At 48.0% G+C, this 16,741-nt stretch overlaps 1 long non-coding RNA gene across 1 annotated transcript; it reads right to left on the bottom strand.

Moving 5' to 3' along the window:
- Positions 1-879: 879 nt before the first annotated feature.
- LOC119509745 lies at positions 880-11,038 on the bottom strand. Its single transcript, XR_005211788.1, has 3 exons — positions 10,980-11,038; positions 4,830-5,355; positions 880-1,550 (listed from the first exon to the last, which is right to left on the bottom strand). It is a non-coding gene; the product is annotated as an uncharacterized LOC119509745 (long non-coding RNA).
- Between the last annotated feature and the right edge of the window lie 5,703 nt (positions 11,039-16,741).

The raw sequence follows: 16,741 nt of genomic DNA, 5'->3' as shown, positions 1-16,741 counted from the left end.
AGGAAGGTGTCACTCTGCAGCAGTACAGTGAGGATTAAAGAGGTGCACATGCAGGCAACTGCTTCACAGCTGGTATCAGTTCACCCAAGGGACCACTTGAAATGCCCCCAGCTTCATCAAAGCAAAACTTGCAGTTACAAGTCCCCTGGCAGACAGCCTCCAGTCCTTTCTGGAAGGGTCTGGGTATAAATTATAGATCACATATTTCTAATCAGCTGCTGTTTGGTTCTTGCCTCCTTGGGCCAGCTCTCCTCAAGGCTCCTTCCTGGGCCCTGGAGGAACAGTGCTACTTCTGCAGTGCCTATCTTTCCCCCTGAGCTTTCCAAACCTTCAAAAGCAAATGCTGCTCAGGCTGGGGTTGAGGGGCAGCTTGGAAGGACTCCCGGTAAACTGCTCCCTGCGCGGCCTCTGAGGTCTGGGAGCTGGCCACAGCTCGAGCCCCAAACCGCAGCCCTGCTGAGCGTGCTCACTTCATCTCCCATCCCTGGGGCTCCTGGGAGAGGCTCCATCAGGAGAAAGAGAGGTCACAGCCTCAGAAGACCCAGGAGGAGAAGAGAAGAGAGGTAGACCCCCAAGGGACAAAATGAACGCAGGGCTGTTTCCATCAACAGGGCCCTGCAGGCCTGAGAGGGCCGGAGAGATGAGCCCCTCGGTGGCCACCTGCCCTCCCCCAACCTGTTCCCAAGGCCAAGCGTGAAGCCCTGGGCTCTCTCCCTTCCCCATCCCCCTCTCCCAGGAAGGCCCACTCAGGGCAGGCCTGAGCAAGCAGCTCCAAGCACTTCTCCACCGGGGGGCTCTGGGGGTTCAGCTAGAAGAGTCTGGACCCTGCAGCCAAATGGCCAGGATTCCAACCAGGCTTGGCCACTTTCCAGCCTTGTAATTTTGGACACCTTACTCCTCCTCGTTAAGTGCCATCATCCCCATTGGTCAAAATGGAGACACCACTAACTCCCGTGAGGACCGAGTGAGATAATGCATATGAGATGCTGAATACAGGGTCTGGCAGAGAGCAAGCTCTTGGCAGATGCTGGGGAGTTCTGACGACAGGGCCTGGGCAAGAGGGAGGCATAAAGGCATCCAGGGTCTGAAGGGGATTGCCTCCTTCATTTTTACACCCCACTTGTGGCCCTGCTCTGTTAAGGCCATAAAGCCCGGAATGAGCCAAGGTTCTCAGGAGCCTTCCCAGAAGAGAGGAGAAAGGTTCGGCCAGCAGAGGGCGCAGTTCCCGGGAGCGGCGCACCCTCCCCCACTCCTCTGTCGTCTCTGGGGCCGTTTGCTCCTGGGAACCGCGGAGACTCAGGGGCTCTTCCCATCACTCGCATCAGCATCACCGGGGACTTGTGAGGACCAAATGAGATAAGGGAGTGGAAGGGCTTTTTAAGGTACAGTGCGCTGGACCGCTCAAAAGAGGATGGCAGTGCTTGCCTCCAGGTCTTGCTCTGTCCTCTCGACCCGCTACCCTGGCTCCTGCAGGCTGAAGGTTTCTTCCTGAAAGTCTCCATCAAACATGATCAGCTGCCACTTGATTCTCCTGCCGCGAAGCTTTGCGTCTGAGGGAAAGAGAGCAAGACATGAGTTGGTAATAAAGTGCTCTATAGCAAGACCCATTCACCTCGCCTCCACTTCAATTTTTTAAGCAACCACCACAAATCACCAACCACCATGCATTTTAATCAATGTTTGCCTTGACCATGAAGAAAAAGCTTCCTCTTTTGCCTGTCTCTAATCAGGAGTGTTAATTATCTTGGTTACATGCTAACAAATTAATTATGAACTAATGAAGTTAAAGGAGATCATTTAAGGAAAACTGATTACATATTGATAGCACTGGGGGATTAAATCAAAAACCAGTCATTGAAAGGGATTTAAAAGTCAGTGAGGTTGCTCAGCTGAAAGGAGGAAAAACAAAGGAGCCCCTGCGGCTGTCCCCCGCGGGGCCTGCAGGACTTTGGATCACAGGACACAGTCACTAGCCCCCCTGGTGCATGGAGGCTTGCAAGGCCCTGCCCAGATCCTGGAAAATCATTGCCCAAAATGTCCAGGCCCTGATCTGTTCAGGGTTAAAAGATATTAACACCAAGAGGTTTTTTCTTGGGGGGTATGTGTGCATTGGAGAAAAAGAGAGATAAAAGTTGTGAGGAATGTAGGTGTCTCTGTGGGTGTGTGTGAGTGTGAGTGTGTGTGTACACATGCATACCATGCTGTAGGCTCTGGCCTATGGCCCTAAACCAGCAGTGTCCTCTCAGTGGGTGACTTGAGGGCAGCGGAATGGAACTGCCTGTACTTCCTGAAGCCATTAGCAGCGCTGCCCTTCACGCAGACTTCTAGATTCTTCCTTAAAAGCAACAGCAAGTCTGAGCTGGCAAGCAGAATGCTTCGACTTGGCCAGGTGATTATCGTCAAGGCAGACAAACCTAATGGAGCTGAACAACCAACCTTCCACGTCCTCCCATCCCAGCGAGTCAGGCCTGCACTGCAGGAAGAAGGAACAGAATGAGCCCACCAGGGTGCAAGTTCAGTTAAGGCCTTGACCACTGCGCTAAGGGTGGCAGAAACTGCTAGTCGCTAGCCAAGATCCATTCACCCCTTCTTCGTTGGGAACAGAACCCTAATTTAATTCAGGTTGGTGATGTATCCAGCAGGAAAACTACATTTCCCAGCCTCCCCTACACCTGAGTGACTAAATTCTGGTCAAGGAAATGTGAGCAGAAGTTGCTGGGCAGGATTTCTGAGGAGAACAGAAAGCTGAGGTGCACAATTTTTGCTCTTCCCTCTTCCTTTTTTCCCTGCCTGGAATGCAGATGTGATGGCTGGAGCTCCAACAATTATCTTGGAATAGAGGCAACTTTGAGGATGAAAGCCACTCATTAACAATGGTGGAGCCGAGAAAGACAGAAGGAGCCTGCGTCCCTGATGACTGTCAAGCCCCATGCCAGCGCTGGACCTTCTCCAGAACTTACCTGAGAGGAAAAACAAAGCACCTGATGATGTCTGATACATTTGAGTCATGGTTTTTATGGGGTTGGTGTGGGGAAGAGGTTGTCTCTTTGCTTAGAGTTGAATACTATTTCTAACCCATGAAATGAGGAATATGGCCATCTAGGTATTAGAAATGGGAAGCCCCCAAATTAGGTTTTCTCAAAATTTGCCAGGCTGGAAGAAAACACAGCTTCTTAGGAGAAGCAGCACCCCTATGCAAGGGGAGAACAGAAATCTGCCCCCAGTGACCTCCCCAAAATATTCTAGGCACAATGACCCTGCTCTCCCCCTTCCCAGTGGTTCAGAACATTCTAGCCCCACTCAGGTTCAAGCCCACCAATGTGCTCAGATAAATGGGATCCACGTGTCCGTGGGGGCTTGGCTGGGAGCTGAGCTGCCGGGACCCATGGCTTCCTGGGCCCAGGACTCCTCAGCTCTGCCTGCAGCTCTCCCTCTGAGGCTCCCAATGGTGAAATCCTCCTAACAGGGAGTCAGGAAGGGAGCGGCTGCTCTCAGGAACACCCTTTTTCTCCCATTGGTAATGGAGGGCTGGGAAAGCACCCAATCTCCTTCTCTTGGGGCAGCGGAGACCTTGAAAATGTATGTCCTAGATCCTCCATGTCACTGAGCAAGGGGAAAGCTGAGACCACCAGGAAGGCCAGGGATGTGCCCATTTCCAGCCAACAGACACAGAGGCCCCTTGGCCCCTCCTAACCTGCCACTCCTCAGGATGAGAAGACAGAAACCTCTAGTCGTCATGGCCTTGTTAACTGAGGACTGGGGAGAATCAGACCCAGGCTGAGCCAAACCCCATCTCTGTATGGGGTTTGGCTCTGTACAGCCATACTCAAGGTCAGTTGCTGTCCACTGGAAATATAACGCGTGCCACATACGTAATTTTGAATTTCCTAGTAGCCACATTAGAAAAGTAAAAAGAAACAGGTGAAATTAATTTTGATAATTCTTATGTCTCCATACACCCCAAGTATCTTTTCAACATGTAATCGATATTAAAAACTTATTGAGATAAAATTCCAACCAGAATTTTTAACAAAGTGGCTTTGTTTTAGTTTACCTTTCCCTGACCATGAGGGAAATAGTCACGTATATTTTTGTAGGTCTACTGCCAATTCCAGTTTCTCCTCTGTGAAGTGTCTTAGCCATATCCTTCGCCCATTTTAAAAAATTGGGTTGACTTTTTCTCATCGGATATTTTGACTATTAATGCTCTGTTAAAAATGAAGAAAAGGTTCCTCCAGTCTGTTATTATGCTTCATTCTACTTACTGGGTCTTTGGTCAATCTAAAGTTTTTCATTTTTCTGTATTCAAGTATGTCACTCTTTTTCTTTGTGGCACCTGGGTTTTGTGATTTGTTGAAGAAGGCCTAGATTCCCCAGGATTTTAAAAATATTCTCCTATTTTCTGCAAATATCATTCTATTCCAGATTTTATTGTTGTTGTTTAGCTTTCAGCTCCATCTGGAATTTATTTTTGCCCAGCACTGTTCTTAGCAAAGCTTAAACAATGTTGGCGGCTGGTGCTTGCTTGGGGAGGAAGGGGCTCCTGGAAAGGGTCTGTTGGGCTGGAAATGAGGAGGCACAGCTGGAAAAGAGCCAAGCTGCAATTGGCAGGGAGGACAGAGAGACAGCTAGGGTGGAGGCTGGGAGCTCAGGCCTGCAACCCCGAAGCCTCTTAGAAACCCCACAGCCAGCAGTGGGAAGCCTCAGGCACATTTCCTAATCCTTCCAAGCCTCGATTTACTCTCTGTAATGCCTCGCAGCATAGTTGTGGGGTTTAAATAACCTCTGTGTGCTTCATTGCGTGCTCTTTAAAGGGGATAATAACATACCTCCGTTTCTCAGGTTTGGTGTGGGGATAAAATGAGCTCAAACCCCAGTGGCTTGCAACTGTCCACAAAAACATCTCTCACGGTTCTGTGCATTGACTGGGCTCAGTGGGGTGGTTCAGTTCTTGTTTGGAGTGTTGTGTGCTTGCAGCTGGGTATCAGCTAGAGCTGTGGCCATCGGAAGGCTCTGCTGAGGTGGACATCTGAAACGGCTGGCTCGCTTGCTCGCTTGACTGAGAGTGGGCAATACTGCTGGTTTGGGTGGAAGCTGCTCTAGGCAGGTGGTCAGGGAGGACCTCTCGGAGGAGGTGACATTTGAGCTGAGGCCTGACTGGTGAGGAAGCAGCCATGCCAGTGCTTGTGCAAAGCTGTCTCCAGCCGAGGGAGCGGCAGTGACAAACGCTGGGATTTGGGAAATGCGTCACACAGCAGCTGCACTGGAGGATCAGAAGGTCTAAGGCTCACAGGCAGGTGAACCAAACGGGCCAGTGAATGATGATGCTGACACCTGCTGTCTTGGGAGTCAGTTCTGCAGAAGAAAGACAAAAAACAAAAACACAATAAAAGGTGGGTATGCAGGAAGCTTTGGGAAAATAAGATTGGGCCAGGATCCTCCTGCATCTAGGAAACTGCCTCATTTATTTAGTCAGGGCCTTCTAACTGAATTATGACATTTCCCCAGTTTTCAAGTTTTATTATTGCCACCAGCGACAAGTCGGTGACACCCCAGCAGAAATAGAGCAACCGGAGACAGAACGTAAGATGACAAGCCTTCTTTTATAAAGTGAGCCCAGAAGGCATCCGAAACACCCCTCACTCTGCTCCCTTCTCTTTGAGATGAGCAGCTGCGCAAATGTGAGTTTACCCATCAGGTTAAAAATAATTTGCTAAATATCATGGTGGGGTTATTTAGAAGTGGCTCCAGTCGCTATAATAAGATGCAGGGCTCTCGCTCTCCGGTTAACAGTGAGGGGCATCCAGACAGCAAAGCAGGGACTTGATGCAAAGCTCCGGATGAATTAAAAGGGTATTCATATTTCAACTGGGTGCTTTTGTGATATGGATTTATTTAGCAATTTGCCCCCAGTTCTCTGCTTTATTTCCATGAAGACATATGACCAGAAATTGGAAAGGATCACTATTTGGTTGAATCTTATTTCTCTCTGCAGGGTAATCATAAAGTTGAATTAAGACCTGGTCCTTGTTCTCAGGCAACTTACCACCTGGGGGAAGGAGGCCATGGATACGTGAACAACTAACTCTTACAAAAATGAAGGATGAAATAAGATTTAAGAGAGGGAGACACAGTGGATGATACTAGAGGGAAAACTGGTTAATTCCGCCTGAGATGAGAGGCAATGTGGCTTAGCTTCACGGAGGAGTTGTCATTGCATTTGTTCTAATAAAAAGTCAAAGGAAGCCGTGGCGTCCTGAAGCTCCAAATATCAGAGTCAGGGTCATGCATTGACCCAAAGAGGAATTCCCGACTTCAGCATTTAAATTGATATCCCCCACCCCCACCCCCCGGGATGCCCACTAGAATCACCTGGGAAGCTTTTATAATACCTGAGCCACTGTCTGCAAAGATCCTGCCCTACTTAGCAGGGGTGGGGCTGGGGCAGCCAGACAGCTTGAAGAGCCCCCCCGCCCCACCAGGTGATTCTACTCTGCAGCCAGGTTACATTCTATTCTTTCCTGGGGAGAGACGAGGCTAGACCAAGCCTGTGGTTCCATAAATGAAGCCCCCAGAACAGCATCACCCTGGAACTTGGTAAAATGCAAATTTTCGGGTCCCACTCCAAACCTACTAAATCAGAAACTGGTGGTGGAGCCCAGGACTTGTGTTTTAACAAGCCTTCCAGGTGACACTAATGCAGCACCACGTTTGAGAGCCACTGGACCAAGCAGCAAATGATGACAGTAAGAAGGATGCCTGGCAGCCATAGGTCTACCCTTATGTCTTTCTCTAATTCTGCAATAACAAACACTGGGCACTTGCTTTGTACTTGATCTGTGTATTAACTCACTTTATTAAAACTCTTCCAGGCAGTTATGTATTATTATCACCCCATTGTATAGATGAAGAATTTGAGGCTCAAACAGCCTGGAAGCTCGCACACTAGTCCACAATGCAGGGCCGGGTTTGAAGCCGGGTCTCTCTGACTTCAATCTGCGCTCCCTCCGGTCTGCCTGGCGAGAGGCTTTGTACCTTGGGGCGGGTGTGGATACTGGTGAGCAGCGTCTCCTGGTTGGGAGGCCTTGATGTGCGGAGAGAGAAAACTCCAACTTATGCCTCCAAAAGCATGATTACCTGGGAAGAGGATGCTGGTCTAGAGCTGTTAGCCCCATCCCAGCAGTTTGGGCCTCAGGGCACCACCCTCCTCCCGGGGCAACTGGCCTGAAGTGCAGACAAATGCCTCAGAGGAAATAAACAAGAAAGGAGGGCCCCTTCAACAGCCCTGCTCTCTCCTCTCCTTGTGGTTTTGGTCTAGTAGGACGGTCCGCTCAGAGGTCCCTGTCCCGTGTCAAGGAATCCAGAAGCTTCTTCCAGAAATGTTCTCCTTGAAATGCAAAGACAAGGTCTCAGAAGGTGCATTGGCTTCATAGGGCTGCCATAACAAAGTACCACAAACTGGGTGGCTTATCAAACAGGAGTGTATTGTCTCAGTCCTGGGGTCGAGAAGTCTGAAATCAAGGTGTTGGCAGAGTCCTGCTCCCTTGGAAGTCCACAGGGAAGAATCTGTCCTGGGCCGCCTCCAGCTTTGGGGGTGGCTTGCTGGTCATCCATGGCATTCTCTGTCTCCGCCCTTTGCCCGTGCCCGATTCTCTCTTCTTACGAGGACACCAGTCATATTGGGTTAGGGCCACCTGCATCCAGGTTGGCCTTGTCTTAATAATCATAGCTTCAAAGATCCTATTCCAAATAGGACTATAATATGGGACCAGGGGTTAGGATTTGAATGTAATTTTTGGGGGGCGTCAGTCAGCCCATAACAGAAGGTACGTGTGGAAACAACCTTTCCCTGCCTATGGCCAAGCTGGAAGGCTGGAGAGTGGGGCAGGCAAGGTGACAGGGACCCCAGCCAGCCTGGCCTAGTCCTGTAGGCACCCGTCGCCGTGGTCAGCAACCCCTCCCCTCTGCCACTCACCCCACCCTCCTCCAGAGCCTTCCCTCCTCTTCTCCCAGAGCTCAGCTTGCTGGGAAGTGGCTGAAGGCAAAGTGAGTCACAACTTCCTGGAAAACCGGGAAGACACAGACTCCCAGAGGGTAGAGGCAGGGTCCCACCGGCTTCTCCAGGAGCCTTGTCCAGAGCGGGCTGTGCGCAGCCCACGAGCCGAGCCGCCATCGGAGGTGCGGTGGGACCGGACCTGCAAGCTCGCCCTGCGGTGGGGCCCGGTTTCTACCTGTGCCTCCTTTCAGTTAAGCCCAGGGTTGTGCTTCCGGGGAGCCAGGACTGGGCTCGAGAGGATCAAGGCCCTGGAACTTTTCTAACTTAATGTGCCTCAGAGTACAGTGTCAACATACAGATGCTGATTCAGCAGCGCTGGGACAGGCCGAGATTCTGCCTTTCTGACAAGCTCCTGGTGATGCTGATGATTCTGGCACTTGCGAGGCTCTCACTCTGTCTACTGCACTCCTGGGGTGTGCTTTGGTTTGAAGGAGGGAAACTGCAGCAGGGGCTGGGAGACACACAGAGCAGCCCTGAGTAGAAAAACATGTGAGCCTGGGGGTCAGGCAAATGATCACTTAACCCATCTGAACTTTGGTTTCCTCAACTGTAAAATGGGAATTACTCCTTCAGTGGAGTTTCTCAGGAATCGAAATGTGCAAAAATTTATTACGACTAAGCTACTACTTTTGCCCAATCAGAATATCAAAAGACCAACTTGTTTGCTTACAGACATGCATTTCGAGCAAGATGGATTAACAGGGAGGATTCAATTTACCCTCCCACCTGAAACAACCATAAAATGAACAAAATGGATGATGCAATGGTTTTCAATACCACTGGACTTCAAGCAGTGATGAACAGTGAACCCTGAGACATGGAAAACAAACAAGGTAAGATCTACCACTGTACCAGCTAACGGCCTTCAGAAAGTTTCCAAGACATGGTTCAGGGAAACCCAATGGCAGTCCAGCAAACTCCCTCAGTTGAAGAGATGGAGCTGAGAGGTGGAGGAGGCCAAGGTGGCCAGAGGTTGCAGGACGGAGTACCGGAGAGGGGAGAGCTGCACAGGGAGGGAGCCCCAGAAATGGACAGAGTTGCCTTTGGGTATTTGGCAGAATGCTGATCAGTGCATGCATTAGGGGACACTACCCAAGGCTGGAGAAAGAACCTTCCAGAGGGAAGGCCAGGAATAGTGCCTGTTCCCACCAGCCAGACTGCAAAACCTCATAGTTTGCAGGGCCTTGAGTAGAGTATTTGGAACAGTCTTGCCCAGCAGAGGAGAATAATTAGCCCTGGGCTGAGCACTGCTCTGGAGCAGCCTACCAAATCTTAAAAGCAAGACCCAAAAGGCTCAAAGCATAAGCTAACTGCATCCCAGAAAAAGCTCAAATATATTTATAGGAACTCAAAAATATCCAGTATCCAACAAGGTTAAATTCACAATATCTGATATCTAATCCAAGATTACTAGGCATACAAACAAGCAGGAAAACGTGATTATAATGAGGAGAAAAATATATCAAAACCAACCCAGAAGTGGCACAGATGCTAGAATTAGCAGACAAGGATATTAAAACAGTTACTGTAATTGTATTCCATTTGTTCAAAAAGTTACAAAGAAACATGGAAGATATTTTTTAAAAGATCCAAATCAATTTTGTAGAGATGAAAAATACAATGTCTCAGATTTTTTAAAAAACACACCAAATGGGGTTAATGAAAGAATAGACATTGCAGAAGAAAAGATTAGTGAAGTTAGCAACAGAACTCAACAATAGAATTATACAAAATGAAACAGAGAGAAAAAAAATTTAAAAATATCCAGTGAGCTCTGGGAAAACTTCAAGCGGCCTACTAGATGTGTAACTTGGAGTCCCAGAAGGAAATGGGTGGTGAAGACAGAAAAATAATTGTTTCTGATTCAAAAGTTCTAGGGCAGGGCCCAGGGATTTGCATTTCTAACAAGTTCTCAGGAGCTGCTGCTGCTGGTCCTTCCCACCACACTAAGAACCACTGCTCTAAGGCAAGGGGTAGGAGTGGCAAAATCCCACCTGCCACCTGTCCTCCCCCCCTCCTCCACTTTGTTTTCACTTCCTTACAAAGCCTAACAACCACGTGACTCTCCTGACACTCTCTTCAGGAAGTAATAAGTAACTCAATCATTAAGAGGTCTTTTACATAAGCCACTTTCTTATCTGCTGGAACTTGAGTGAGCTCTCTCAGGCTCTCAGTTTGTTTTCCCAAGTTTACACAATAACAAAATTCACACAATGACCCTCTTACTCTTCTTTTACCAGAAGGATTATTTAATACTGATCAGCTTTGAAATGCAAATAGCCTTAACAAATAGCAAACCACTTGCCTGCACCTGGGCTAAGTCTGCATTAGGTGCCATCTGCTTTTGTAAATAGTCTTGCTGGAACACAGCCACGCTCATTCATGTACACAGTCTCTGACTTCTTTAATGCCACAACAGCAGAACTGAGTGGTTGCAATAGAGACCATAGGCCTGTAAAGCCTAAAATATTTATCTGATCCTTTACAAAAAAAATTTACTGACCCCTACTCTAGGAGTTAAGTAGGTTTGGAACTAAAGCTCCAGCAGCTGGTCACTTAAAGTACAGAATAGGACCAAGAAGGGCTCAACCCCAGGAGAGGAGAGCCCAGAACTCTGCTCAGCAGCTACTGATGCCTAGTGGGTTGAAATGCCAAGGTGACATCTAAGTGATCTAACGAGTGGTAGAATTTGGTGGACAAGAAGACAGGATGTAGGGCCCTATCTTCTTTGGGGCCTGCCGGAACCACTCTGCTGCCTCATTGCAGAAAACCATCTTCCCAAAGAAGGCTCATTCTCTGGGAGGGACTGGGGACAACTCAAGACAGCTTATCCCCACTGTTTTAGTTTGCTAGGCTGCTGAAAGCAGATACCATAATATGGGTTGGCTTTTAACGATGGGAATTTATCAGCTTACAAACTTACAGTTTTGAGGCTGTGAAAACGTCCAAATCAAGGCATCATCAAGACGTGTGCTTTCTTCCTGAAGACCAGCTGCTGGCAAACATTGACTCCTCTGTCACATGGCAATGCACATGGTGGCATCTCCTGGTGTCTCCCTTCTTTCGGGGTTTGTTGCTTCAACTTCTTGCTTCCATGGCTTTCTCTCCCTATATTCATCCCATTTATAAAGGACTCCAGTACGAAGATTAAGACCCACCCTGGGCCATGCCTTAACTGAAGCAACCTCATGAAAACCTATTTACAATAGGTTTTCATGCACAGGAACAGATTAATTTGAAGAACATGATTTTCTGGAGTACATACAGTTCCAAAACATCCACTGATAGAAAAAGGTATGTCCCATTTGCTAGTAATGCCAGTAGCTACTGCTGTTGGTGAAAAAGAAAACAAAAACAAAGATGGGATGAGGCTGGGACATTAGTGATCTTTACTGGTACCATCCAAGGACAAGAAGCAATGGGTCTCAGCAGTCCCTCTACACGTGTTCATCCCCCCAGTCATCCATTTCATCCATCCACCCAATCATCCAACTACTTATTCCTCCATCCAACCATTGATTCCATCTCTCTTTCCACCCACCATCCAACTATAATCCATCCCTTCAACCTTCATTCATCTATTCATCTTACCATCCATTCAACCATTCATTCATCTAGGCATTCAGAAGATATTTATTGAGCAGCTATTATTTCCCAGGCACTGTACTAGTCACTGGAAATGCAGCTATGAGCAAGAGTAATATGGTCCCTGCCCACATGTAATTTACAGCCTTATCAGGGAGACAGACAAGTAATCTCATACACCAAACACACACACAAGTCAGAATCACATTTGTGATATGTACTATGAAGAAGTACAGGTAAGAAGGTAAAACCAGTCCAATCAGGGAGGTTAGGGAAGGCTTCCTTGAGGAAGTGACATTGGAGGTGGGGCCTAAAAGAGAAGTGGAGTTGGCCAGGCTAAGCAGGAGGGAATAGTGTTCCTAGCATCAGATAGAGCTGCACTTGTGAAGGCCCCAAAGGAAGGAGGTCAGCAGAGGGAGCAAGGGAGAGCACAACAGCTAAGGGTGAGAGGAAGCAGGGACCAGGGGGCAGGGCCCTGCAAGCAGGTGAGTCTGGTCTGTTTCCTAAGAGGTCTGGGGTAGCCATTTAAAAATGTAAGCATAGACTAAATTTTGAGGTGATCATTCTGTGTTCACACATTTCCTGGGTCAGGTCCAACTGGGGTGACCAATTGTCCCGATTTGTCCATGATTAAGGGATTTCCCAGGATGCAAGACTTTTGGTGTTGGTCAACCTCGGCCTAACATCCATGTCCCTTTAGCTGGGGGAGGTCAACGGCCTTGGGAGGTAGCTTGAAAAGCGTAAGACCTAATGTTCCCCTGATACAGGGCCAATTTGAACACATTCCACAGAATGTTCATTTAGTCACAGTTTTCCTGACTATCATCTCTCTGGGCCCCGCAACAGCCTCACGAGATGAGAGGGACATGCCAGGTATTAGGAACCATGTATTACAGAGGAGGAAACTGAGGCCTGGGGTGTGAGGGGCAGGGAAGGAGACAAGCTATTAAATGGTTTGCCTGAGTGGCTGCATCCTCTTACACCAGTCACTGTCTGGACGCCCGGGGCACAGCTTCCCACTCTGGGCTGGGTGTGGAACCAGATGTGGCCTTAGCCTTAGGACTTCAGTGGGGATGCCAAATCGAGACTTACAGCCTGGCCTTGAGAAGCCCCCAGCCTCGAAGCAGGGAGTGGTGCTTACCAACAAGCCACAGGTCAACCTGAATTCAGTGCTGGGACAAGAAAAGAAACAAAAGTTCTCAGAAGAAAGTAGTGCTGGCAAGACACAAGACAAGGAGCCATCGGAGAAGGACCCGGAAAGATCAGTCAAGCCCTTCTGCATCCCTTCATCTGCGAAGTGAGGTGTGTACACCAGGTTGCAGGTTCCCCAACCTGGCTGAATGTCAGAATCGCCAGACTCCCAGCCCCACCCTAGACCTACTGAATCAGTCTCTCCAAGGGATGGTGGCCCAGAGCTCCCGATTTATGAAAGCTCAGTGAGTGTTTCTGATAGTCACCCTGCCCTGGAGGTGCTCACCAGGCCAATTTTGGTGTCTCCAGCAGCTGTGAGGGTGCCTAGACATATAGCTGGGGCTTCCGGAGACAGATTTTTAGGGGACAGGGAGAAGAGTTATGTCATCTAAATCAAACTTCACAACCACTGTATGAGATGGGTAATGCTAATAGCCCATTTCACAGATGAGGAGACTGGCCCAAACTGACCAGATAATTCATAGGTCATTTTGCACCAAACAAAAGTGGGGTTCTTGGCCTGATGCACAGAACAGCCAACCTGTGGCACTGGGGTTTCAAAGAGAGAAAGAGTTTATTGCTGGGTGTGAAGCAGGAGATCAGATGGCCTACCAGCCCCAAAATCTGTCTCCTTGAGTATAAGCAGTTCGGGGTTTTTATGGATTCAAACAAGAGGAGAAAGAGTTGTTACCATGTTACAGTATCACGTATAAACACAGCTGAGACTAGTTCAGTGAGTTTCAGTTACTTCAGGTATTAACTTTTGGCTATTCTACAATATACTAGAAGGAAAAAACCACATCTATATAATGATTCAGTAGTCATAATCATTTGTTAATTCTTAATTCTTGGTTACAGTTTCATTCAGCCTTAATTCCATCCAGAGCCCAAAATGTCTCCAATCTGTGCTTTTAGAAGATGCTAATCTAAAGGTGGGCAAACTTTTTCTGTAAAGAGCCAGATAGTAAATATTAAGCTCTGCCATCCACAAGGGCTCTGTTGCAGCCGCTTAACTCTGAGACTGCAGTGTGAAAGCAAACATAGGCAAATGTAAATGAGTGAGTATGGCTGTATTCCAATAAAACTTTATTAATAAACACTGAAATTTGAATTTTATATCATTGTTACATGTCACAACAATATTATTATCCTTAAATTTTTTTCAACCATTATAAATGTAAAAACCATTCCTTGCTCATGGGCCCAGTATGGCCCATGGTCACAGTCTGCTAGCCCCTGCACTAGTCCATGATCTAACACGCAAGCCACTCTCCGGAGCAATGTGCTGGAGGTATCTGTGCCTCGATGGCAATGATGGTCTCGATCAATCACTTCCTCTACCCTTGCTCCTCTTCGCTTGTCCTTAGGCCTACCCAGCCCTGACCGCTTTCGTTCCCACATCTGTACTCAACTTTGGAACTAAAGACAGAGCCAATGCTGTCCACTGCTTTAACAAGTCCCAGCCCCAGAGGCCCATGACCACTGGCCTTCCTGGAGATCAAACACTTAATTGACATACTACTTGGAGATTTAAGGTAGGGGGCATATATATTTTTTGCATTCCTCTCCCTCTCCCCTAATTCCACCATATCCCTCGCCCCTGTTCATGTCTCTACACTATAGGAACCCCTCCTCTAGACAGCAGAAATGAAGAAGCACAGTATAGGACCGTCACAGAGACATGAACCCATGCAGGCTCATGCATCACACTGGAAAAAGAATCTCATTTGAAGATATGTGCAGCTCCACTGACCCTGCTTTACAAGGGATCCTAGCTCATACTCAGCCTTAGGGTGGGATAATGGGATGGGGCAGGGCCTAGAAATCACATAAGAGAAAAACCTCTTGACTCTAGAGCTGTGGTTCTCGACTGGGGGACATTTGGCAATGTCTGAAAACATTTTTGATTGTCACAGCTGGGGGGGCCCAGGGATGCCACCAAATATCCTACAATTCACAGGACAGCCCTGCCCCCACAATTATCTAGCCCAAAAAGTCAAAGTGCCTAGGTCGAGAAACCTCGCTCTAGAGCCTCTGCTCCCGTGCTATGAGGAGCTTTGGGCCTCTAAATTCACAGATGCCTGTTTTCAACGTGCTAATCTCTTTAACCCCCATCCTCAGCATCAGGAAGTCCTCCCCTGAGATATAATTCCTAGTTTTGCTGAATTTTGGGTTTCTCTCCAGACTCCTTTTCTTCCCCTCACCTGGGCCGGCAGAGAGGTTGGCAAAGGGCAGGCCAGGTCCCCAGGACTTAAATGGGTGACAGGAGTTGTCAAAGATCCACCTCTTACCTTAACTCTCATTCAATGGGAAACAATTAGGCTCCTAACAGGGATGGGGTTAAGGGCAAAGGTAGTCATAGGTTTTACCCTTGGGAAGACGGTTGCTGCAAAGGAGAGGCTAGGCCTCCCTATAATTGTGCCTAAGAGCCTCCTCCCGAATGCCTCTTTATTGCTCAGATGTGGCCCTCTCTCTCTAGCTAAGCCAACTTGAAAGGTGAAATCACTGCCCTCCCCCCTACGTGGGATCAGACACCCAGGGGAGTGAATCTCCCTGGCAACGTGGAATATGACTCCCGGGGAGGAATGTAGACCTGGCATCGTGGGACGGAGAACATCTTCTTGACCAAAAGGGGGATGTGAAAGGAAATGAAATAAGCTTCAGTGGCAGAAAGATTCCAAAAGGAGCCGAGAGGTCACTCTGGTGGGCACTCTTAAGCACAATTTAGACAACCCTTTTTTGGTTCTAAAGAATTGGGGTAGCTGGTGGTGGATACCTGAAACTATCAAACTACAACCCAGAACCCATGAATCTCGAAGACAATTGTGTAAAAATGTAGCTTATGAGGGGTGACAATGGGATTGGGAAAGCCATAAGGACCACACTCCACTTTGTCTAGTTTATGGATAGATGAGTAGAAAAATAGGGGAAGGAAACAAACAAACAGACAGACAAAGGTACCCAGTGTTCTTTTTCACTTCAATTGCTCTTTTTCACTTTAATTATTATTCTTGTTATTTTTGTGTGTGTGGTAATGAAGGTGTCAGGGATTGATTTAGGTGATGAATGTACAACTATGTAATGGTACTGTGAACAATCGAATGTACGATTTGTTTTGTATGACTGCATGGTATGTGAATATATCTCAATAAAATGAAGATAAAAAAGGGCAAAGGTAGTAGTAAGATGGGTGTAATTAAGAGAATTCATATTAAATTAATTTTTAAATTAATTTTAAAAAAGGAAAGTTACTGGGGAACTAGTAACACTACAGAAACATAGGGTTATAGGCCTAACTAGAGAAAGATCCTGGTACTGGGCAAAGAGATACTGAGAGACTGTGAGCTTGAGGTCTGAGATCTAAAGAGAAAGAGTGGACTCAGCAGTGGTCACTCAGCCCCACCTTAAGCCTGCTTCAGCTCACTCCAGGATGCAGAGGGGAAGGGCAGGGAGGTAGGGGGCCTCTCAGCAAGGCCAGCTTCTGCTTTGGTAATCTCACCCACCTACTCCATTTAAGAGGTCCAGATTAAGAGCTTAAAAACAGCTGGCTCCTGGACCATCATTCAGGAGACCAGAACTCACTCCAGGTTTCCAGAGAACTCCTATCTCAGACCTGAGGGTGTCCAGGACTTCAGCTGAGCTCCTCTGGCCAACAGTAGTCACTTGTCAGTCCTGCCACCTCGACCCATCTCCAGGAGGGGCTACAGTCAGAGGGGGCAGAGGGAGGCAGATGGGAAAGAGGGGCCCTGGATCCCTGGTTCTAGGAGGGGTTTGGTGGAGACAGCACCTCTTCTTGGCTGGACACAGAGTAGGGATTTCAAGATGGCAGAACCCTCCCTAGTGGAGCTGCAAGCCCCTAGAATTGCTCCACGGCCTGTCCCGGTTTCCCTGGGATCTCACCTGCTCCTA

Source organism: Choloepus didactylus, chromosome 15 (assembly GCF_015220235.1).
Source record: "Choloepus didactylus isolate mChoDid1 chromosome 15, mChoDid1.pri, whole genome shotgun sequence".
Lineage (NCBI taxonomy): Eukaryota > Metazoa > Chordata > Mammalia > Pilosa > Megalonychidae > Choloepus > Choloepus didactylus.
The sequence above is the reverse complement of the archived record's forward strand: the minus strand, read 5'-3'. Positions and strand labels throughout refer to the sequence as shown.